The sequence below is a fragment of the Capsicum annuum genome, chromosome 1, assembly GCF_002878395.1.
Source record: "Capsicum annuum cultivar UCD-10X-F1 chromosome 1, UCD10Xv1.1, whole genome shotgun sequence".
NCBI classification, from domain to species: Eukaryota; Viridiplantae; Streptophyta; class Magnoliopsida; order Solanales; family Solanaceae; genus Capsicum; species Capsicum annuum.
Window position 1 is genome coordinate 155,371,710 of NC_061111.1, and position 9,448 is coordinate 155,381,157.

The following is a 9,448-nucleotide window of genomic DNA, read 5'->3' on the forward strand; positions in this document are numbered from 1 at the left end:
TCTTGAACTCCACGGACGAAAGGAATCCGTGGATGAACACTACGCATACCTTTGAAGGAAGATTCTTGATGATTGACGGAGGAATTTCCTTGAAATCGGATCTTCAAGCTTAATTATGCAACCCTAGTTGTTTTTCTCCTTTAGTGCTCTTGGATGATGAGCTTTGAGATGAAAATAGGGTTGTAATATGTTTAGAAGCTATATATTTCGTAGGATTAAGTTTAGGGACGTGTTAGGAGTTTTTAAAGACTTAATTACCTTTAAAATAACTCAAAATGGAGTGTTTTTGACACCTGGAATTGACTTATGTGGTGCCCAAGTGATCGTCTATGCTTGGGTTAGGCGGTGCCTAACCAATCGCCTATGCTTACTGTCTCTCACGAAAATGGGCATAACTTTTCGCTCGGGTATTGGATTAAGGCGAAATTGATATCGTTGGAAAGATAATTAGATTCTATACAATTTAATGGGTCTAAATCATCCAAAATAACATATTAACATCGATTTATACTCGTTCAAATATGTCCCTTACAAAATCGAACACTCAAACTTGATGGATTCAAAAACTCTTAGCTTGTATTACCTTAAGTGACTCATACGAGCATGCTTAATCATCATAAGCTATACTATCACTAGGATATTCATTGTAAGTAATGTACTCAAATATGAATCACAGGATAGGAGATTTCATACGTAGGAATAGTTATTCACTTCCTAGCTTAGAAACACGCGGGGTATTACAATATCTGAGATAGCACAGCAAAAATGTGAAAGTTTATAAGTATTACATTACTTTATGGTTGATTTTATTAGCATATACGTGTATATTGGTGTTTTTAATTAAATTAGTAATTGTTATGCAGGGATTGTGGTGTATTTGTAGCTGTCTGTGTCGAGTATCTAAGCGAGGGATTGGGCATTTCATCTTTGGGTATTGATGCTCAATACCATCGTCTGAGATATAATCATCTTTTATGCAAGTACGGATCTGAAAAAGAAGAGAATGACTACTTTATTGAGAATGATGATCCACCAAGGCCAAGGAGCAAGTTCACACCAAAAGAAACAGACCGTGTTTTGCATATGCAGTAGCTGTTTATTTGTTCTCTAGTTGTCTATTAAAAATGTTGATGATGTTAGAAACTTTGATGATGAAAGTGATGTTTAGATAAACATATATTATGTTTGTTTAATGATTAAATACTTATATTTTGTCACCCATTATGATGCAATGCTAAAGCATTTAAAGATATATTTATGTTTCGTTATATGTTTTTCTTACACTTTATACAGACATTGTATTAGATACATATTTTAAAATATTTTATAACTATGTATATCTAAAATAAAGTAACATATATTACAATATAATGGTACTAACCATCACAACATTGCATTATTGTGCATCTATAATACTTTTTGGTTCCTACTAAGTCATGTTGTCTCTAACCTGCATAGCAAATTAATGCAGAACTTACATTACTACATCTTAATAATCCAGACAAATTATATTTTACAAGTGATACAAATTATTTAAACTTGTATCTATAAATTTATGGGAGATACATCCTATAAGAATGTGCAAATTTTCAATCATTTAATATGGAAGAACTAGTAATATTCAATTTAATAATATTGTCAGTTCAATATATCTTAATTTCTATCTGATGTGTAACGACAAAATACATCATAAAAAACATATATTACAAATTAACAAAGGAACAAAAAAGTTATTTATTTCTGTATTGTCTTTCTTAAAATTTTAAAAAACAACAACAATATCATCAATTAAAATGTCGAAACAAACAAATAACAAATCCAGCAACAAGATGAGAAATATTTCAACATTATTTATCAGTTAACTACATTGTCACTCTTCCTTTGGAAGGAAGTTGCAAGTACGCCTATTGTGACCTTCATAACCACATCTCCCACAACAATTACTGCTGGATGTGATTGTTTTACTTGTGTTTTTTTGCCTGTTTATCTTTGTCGTTCCAGGTGGACGTTTGTATTTTAGTGGTAACACAACTTCGTCCATAAATTCTTATGAAATAATCCAGTCCTTCTTATCGGGCATGGAAAACATCGATTCTAGATAAGTCTTCCTTAATGTTTTAGGATAGTAAAACTCCTAGCAATAAGGCTTCGTATCAAATACATGCTTGCTTTTTAGAATTGCAATCACGTGTTCACAAGTTATCTCGTCCAATTGAAATCTCACGCAACTGCAAGTCCTCCTATCAAGACATAATATGTACTTTCTGCCGTTATCGTAAATCGAATACACATATGTTGATGACGTACTAACTTACAATATTAATCATAATATGTTAAACACATAGATACATATCGATTTTCTTTATAATATTTTTGTATCACTTCAAACAAAATAATTGATGCATTTACTGAAACATTTTTTAAAACAAGATTATAAAACACACGTACCTCACACGTGTAACGTTTGATCATTTAAAGTTAAATAATTTTATCTATTGCGGAGATTTTTAATAACGTATAAAAGTTAAAATTACTTTTTAAATATTCTTCACGCTTTAATATAATAATGTAAACATAAACATATATTTTAGTGCAAGTACATATATATTTATCACCAGAAGTTCTATGTGGTTGACGGATAATCACTTTTGCATTTGACATTCAGTACCTCTTTTCCTTGCTATCAGAGGTTAAGAGAGACGCATTATTTTAAACCATACTTGTGGTACTTTTTTTTTATATATTTAAAATCTTTCCTTCTTTTGAAAGTCAATTATGGTTATTTTTCCTTTTTTCAATATTTAAAATATTTCCTTGTTTTTAAAGTCAAATCTTTACAAAATTATTGATTACATTCTTATTACGTACTTATAACTTTTAAAAATTTGACACTTCATAAATTTTTCTTATTCTAACGCTTTTATATTTATTTATAGATTTTTAAAATCTTTTAAAATCAAATTTAGTTAATTTAAAATTTTTAAACTAATGAAAAAAGTATTAGTTTTCATTAATTCTGATGACTTCTAATAAGGAAAGGTTTTATCATAAGATATTTATTTAATTTTTTAAATCTTCTTAAAACCAAATTTAGTTGATTTAGAATTCTTAAACTAAGGAAAAAATATTAGTTGTCTAAAGACGATTTTACTATAAATATATTTAATTAATTTTTAACTTTTATATATTTGGAAAAAAATATTGAAAAGACGATTTTGTCTAAAGGAAAGACTTTTAATGAAGGACAAAAAGTTCAAATGATATTTCTAAGGCCCTTCACACTTTATATATATATGTGTGTGTGTGTGTATGTATATATGTGTATATATATATATATATATATATATATATATATATATATATATATATATAAATATTTAATTGACTTCAAATCTTATCCATGCCACATAAATTAAGATAAATAAAATAATATATATTAGGCTCGTGCTGACACGGGGCTTTGTGTCGTGTTTTCAAGATGACCACATGCTCATTGGGATGGAGGTATAGACCAATTTATTATATTTTTAAAATTAAGAATTTGTACTTACCATTTAGAATTTTAGTGAATTTACATTTCGTATAAGTGTAGTAGGTTTAATTAAATATAATATCATTAAAACAACTTTATATTTGGAGATTAGGATTTAACACTAAATGATCAAAGTGTTTATTCATTAACAACTATTCAAAGTTTTTATTTCTTTTTTTGTCTTTCTAAAAAAAATTAATTTAACTAAAATAATTTTTTGGTCCATGGGTCAACCTGGGCCTAGCCTCAAGAATCAGTGGATTGACTTATGATAGCCTTATAAGACTCAATTTTAAACGGAATTTAAATTTTTTTAACTCAAACCCGTTCCTAATATCGAATTGAATTAGACTGACCTTAAGAGACAAACTTATTTTTGACGGTTTTGGACACAGCTAATCTGAATCTATATGAAATCTAATAAAAGAAATTGGTGAAATGGTCTACTGGACTCTTGTACTTGCCTGAGTTTGTAAACTGAACACCTCTACGTAGTTTTTTGTCATATGAACCCCTCAACTCATTAAAAAAAGATATTTTAAATCCCTCTAACCGTTGACTAAGTTATGTGGCGTTAAGGTGTTGAGTTGGACACGACATGTGACCACATGCATATGGAAGCAAGTGGGCGTTCATTTTTATTCCCCCCCCCCCCCCCAAACCTATTTATTTCTTCTAAATTTTTTGAACCCTTACCCCCACCCCCACCCTTCCTCCAATTTTTTTCTTTCTTCGTCTTTGTCAGCCCTACCCCGTCTCCCCCACCCCTCCATTTTTTTTCTTTCTCTCCCCCACCCTTCCATTTTTTTTTCTTTCTTCTTCTTTGGCAGACCCCATCCTGTTTCTCCTGCCCCGTCTACACCACTATTCTTTTCTTCATCCCCCGCCCCTACCGTACCTAAAATAAAAAACAATCTATCTTCCTTCTTCGAGATTCACTTTTTAAATTTTTTGCAAATCACTTTCTCAAGTCAAACTTTTCATGCTTTTTATGATTAAAATTTGAACTTGAATTGAAAGTGAGTGTTAGTGGATATTGAAAATTAATGAACTCCATGGATAAGCTTTGAAAATGATTTATATTGTTTGTGTATTTGAATTTATAGTTAAAATTTTAAGTTAATCGGAGAGAAATTTCAACTATTTGGAATGAATTTGATGCTCAATTTGTGAGCAAACATCAAGAACATAGTTACTGAATTTTTCTACAATTTGTAAAAGTTATTTATTAAATTAAATTTATTTTAATATTTAATTTCTTATGTGGCATTTAAAAATGACAGAAAATTTATTGAAACATTTAAAAATGACGTGAATATTGACGTGGAGGCAGTTGTATTACACACACCAAAATAAGATTTAAAATGTTGACTTTTATTGAGTCAAGGGTTCAGATGAAAAAAAAGCTAAGTAGAGGTGTTCACTTTATAAACTCGGATAAGTGCAAGGATCCATTAGACCATTCCACCGAAATTTTTTTAGTAGCTTCCTTATCAAAGAGGACACTGCTCTTGAGATTTGAATTCAATATCTCAAACATTTATCATTTGATCACATCGTGGACTCAATAGTTGGACTAATACTCATGTCATACAAACTGGAGCTTCATTTTATTTATCAGAGAGCCATTCCACCATTCAAGTAGAATTATGAAACTTTGATTTAGATTTTAGATTTTAGATTTTAGATTTTCATATTGGAGAAATTATAAACCAAATGAAATAGTGATAGAGTACGCGGCCTACCGATTTTACTTATATTCACTTAGGAGTAACCTACTAGTGAAATAGATTGCCTAATGTGTTTCAACTATGTAGTGAACAATATAAGTAAATGAGACAGTATTTTCACGTGAAAAATACCAGACTCAAAAAGGTGTGAAAAACCATAACCTGTATCTTTACAAAATTTCACCCCAAACTTCACTAAACAATTTTGAGCCTCATTAACAATAAATTACAAGACTTATGTAATCTAGGAATTATAAACCTAACTCCTATTCAAACAAAGCTCACAAACCTCTCAAGGTATGTGATACCAAGTCTTCGAGTTTCCTAACTTGAAAAGAATAATCCTAATTCAATTTATATTTCACTGAATCTAGAATTACATCAAAGTTAGAACTCAAGAACCAACCTTAATACATAGAAATTAAGAGTCCTTAACTTTCAAAGTATTAGAAGCAGGTCCAGCAACGCATTCCTTCAATCTTCAAGCTGCAAACTATTAAGTCAATTTATCAATTGCCTTTTTGCTTTGTAAGTGTGTAAGACTGTACTAGTCACTCCCGCTATTTAAAACAACTCTCAAAGAGTTCTTCATCAGATCAGACTTCTTCATGCATTGAAACTCTTGTCGCTTTAGAGTTTTATTTCAAGTAAAACTTCTTCAACTTAACCTCTCTTGTATTCATGTGTTATATTCAAACTCAAATTCTTCAATTTCACACGTGATGGTTACTTTGAGTTTATCAACTGTATTGACTTATCCATTCCTTCAGTTGGGCATCCCTTTTTTCTTAGATCACTGGACTTTTTTCTAAGCTTGCATCCTTGCTTCTTTGCATTAGTGAATCAACTTAAGTAACATGTTTTATTCACTTGAAAATCATCAAAACTTCATAAAATCCAACAAATTCTCCCTTTTGATAATGAAAAACCACTATCTTTGTACATTCCCCCCACCTTTTCTATAGATACTTAAGCAAGAAAAACTAAAATGAAGTAAGTTAGTCAGTGGGTCAGACATAATACAGAAAAAAGTAACATTTCATTAAATTCCCAAAATATGATTAACTTAGACTAGTACTAAAATCGTAAACATGACATAGTTAAAGCATAAAAAAAATCCTAAGACACATAGAGTTGAAGGATGAAGGAGGAGCAGATGAGAGTAGTTGGTTCAGCCTTCTTACAGTCTCACCATTCTCAGAATATTCTCGAGCAAGGTCATCTTGAAAGGCATCTATTCGAACAAGGAGTATTAATTCTCAGCCTCATGGGCAACATACACAACTTTAAATTCAACATTTTTCTCAGTAAGAGCTTTTCTCAGTTGTGGTAAGGGTTTAGCAGCATGTCTAATAGAAGCAGGTAAGGAACATGGCTCACAGTGCCAATCACATCCTTGGTGGTCTATAGAGATCAAACTTGAACAAGGACTGAGAATTCTTCAAATATAGGGGAAAGCCAAAAAGTATAAGGAAGAGAATTATATTTATCATCTTTGAGCAAGACTCAATGCATATGTTAGATTATGAGTCTAGGCAAGTCAATCTTACCTAAGTATTAAGAAGCTACATATGGGTTAGGTCAAGAAAGTTAGCCTTAGTGCGATGCTCCTTTTGAGGAATGAGCATCTTGTAGACCATATTGAAGTATAGCTGATAGAGAGGAGAAATTTCTTACTTAAAAACTCTATGATGGTGAAGGAGATATGGGTCACCAAAAAATTTCCTAGAAATTTCTGGTAAGGCCAAATTGTCCAATGGGGGCTATTCAAATTTCACATAATGTCCCCATCCTCCCATTGGTACATCAAGAATTTTAGCAATGTCCTATGTAACTAGGTGAGTGGACACACCTCTCACAGTGCTTAAAAATAACTCCCCATTCTCATACCCATTAGTGTACTACTTATAAGCCTTAAATTTTCCAAACTTTCTTTGGGAGTCAAGTTACATGAATCGATGAGACCACCTTTGGGCTTCTAATTTATCTAATAGGGTAGCCATCTGAGGACCACAAAACCCAGTAACAACAAGACCACGAATAAAAATTTTCTTTTTTGAAGTAGAGAAGGTGGGATAACTGAGAATCAGGAACTTTAGGGGTGTCATTGTTCTTAATATCCTCAACTTGCTCAGGCGAGGCATCCATAGTAGGCTTAGAATCAAAATCATTAGATGGAATATGTTTTCTAACCTGTTTCTTAGAACGGAAGATAGGTTTGGGATTAGGGGACTTTGAAGAAGCAGAGGGTTTACACTTGGAACTGGTCTTTAGAGTAAATGTAGGAAGGGATGGACAAATAAAAGATGATTTTAGAATGGTGCTTTAATAGTCTTACTTCTGCGTTCAGTGCAAAGTAGTAATTCATCAGTGAAAGGAGTACGAGAAGGATCATGTGATAAGGGGCATTTTTTTTACTAGCCCTAAGAGATTCAGTAATGGGGGCCTCCCTTTGACTTTTTTTTTGTGAGTATGAGTAGTTATAAGCGAATCAAAAGAAAGACGTGGTTCAACATAGGGATCGTCTTCCTAAAAAAAATTGAAATAAAGGACTTCTTATTCGACCGAGATCTATCCCTTAGATCTTCTATGGGGATGTCATTAGTATTTATGATTTGAAGAGGAGCGACATCAGTGACAACAAAGGATAGAGTGGAGAAAAGTGAGGAGCAACAGAGAATTAAATAATTTTGTTCTTAAATTTGGTCCAAGAAGAGAAGTCAAACAACTTTATTGGAATAGTGGGTGGAATTTGGGAATCTGTGTTGGCCCTTGTATGGACCATTAATTGGGAGGAGGTATTCAAAGTGAAAGCAACAGACTTGGGGATTTTTGTGGATGAGTATTTTTAAATAAAGATAAAAGAGAATTTGAGAGATGGTGAGATGTGATGATGAATTGCTTATAAATAAGAATTTTGGAAGATGAAACATAAAGAGTTGGATTAAAGTGTTCAGATAAGGAATTGATGTGAAAGGGTAAGCAGAATAATGATGAAAAAATAGTGGCAGCTTTTTGAAAAAAGTTGAACTCCTCTCATTTTAGCGGTTACATTTCGTGTTAAGACAACTAATACATGGACCAGATATGCTCAGATGTTTCAACGCCTAGATTCAAGAAGTAGTTAATATAAAATCATACCTATAGACTAAAATGTATGGACATGATTACTTGTATAATCTAGTATCTTTGAATAAATTAGTACACAGTTTAATTAATTTATTCAAAAATTTTAGAATTAGGACACACAACTAAATGTGCAAGGCTGAATTAATCAAGATATAGACAAGAACATGATAATCTAGTCAATCATTGGAGGGGGTTCATGAATTAATCATCCCCAAGTCTAACCTATTCTTTTAAACATATTCTCTACTTAGTGTCTTAGTAAAAATATCTGTAATTTGATTTTCATTAGAGCAAAACATAAGTGAATAAAACTTTTTTCAACATTTTCTCTAAGAAAATAATGTCTTATGTTAATATACTTAGTTCTTTTATGTTGCACAAAGTATTTTGCAATATTGATGGAACTAGTATTGTCATAAACAATTAGAACATAACCATACCAAAATCCTTGAGTTGTTACTTAATCCATAACAGTGGAGCACAACATGATCCAACATCAACATACTCAGCCTCAACAATAGACAAGACTATAGAGTTTTGATTTTTAGTGGACCAGGAGATCAGACATGATCCAAGAAAGTGTGCCATACACGTGTTGCTTTTTCTATCCACTAGATAACCTGCATAGTCATTATCAACATAGCCCACCAACTTGAAAGTGTTTCCTTTATGATACCAAAGACCTACGTTAGTAGTTCCTTTGAGATATCTCAAAATCCTCTTTACAAACTTAAGATGGTATTCCTTAGGATTTGATTGGAACCTTATGTTATGACCTAATTTCTAAAGTCATGATGGAACATACCTTATTCCACCAATAGGCAAGCTAAGTCATAGTCCAGAATGATGAGTAATGGGCTAACAGGCAGAAACCAGAAAAGATCACATATAATGATATCAATAGTAATAATAAGTGATAAACTATAACACCTAAAATTTTTAGGCTAGAATTTGAGCTGTCGTTCCTAAGTATATAGACCCAAACCCAATGATTCTATAGGCCCATTTAAATTAGCTTATTTTAAGTGTTTTTAATCCAAAATTGACTTTAAAGCAC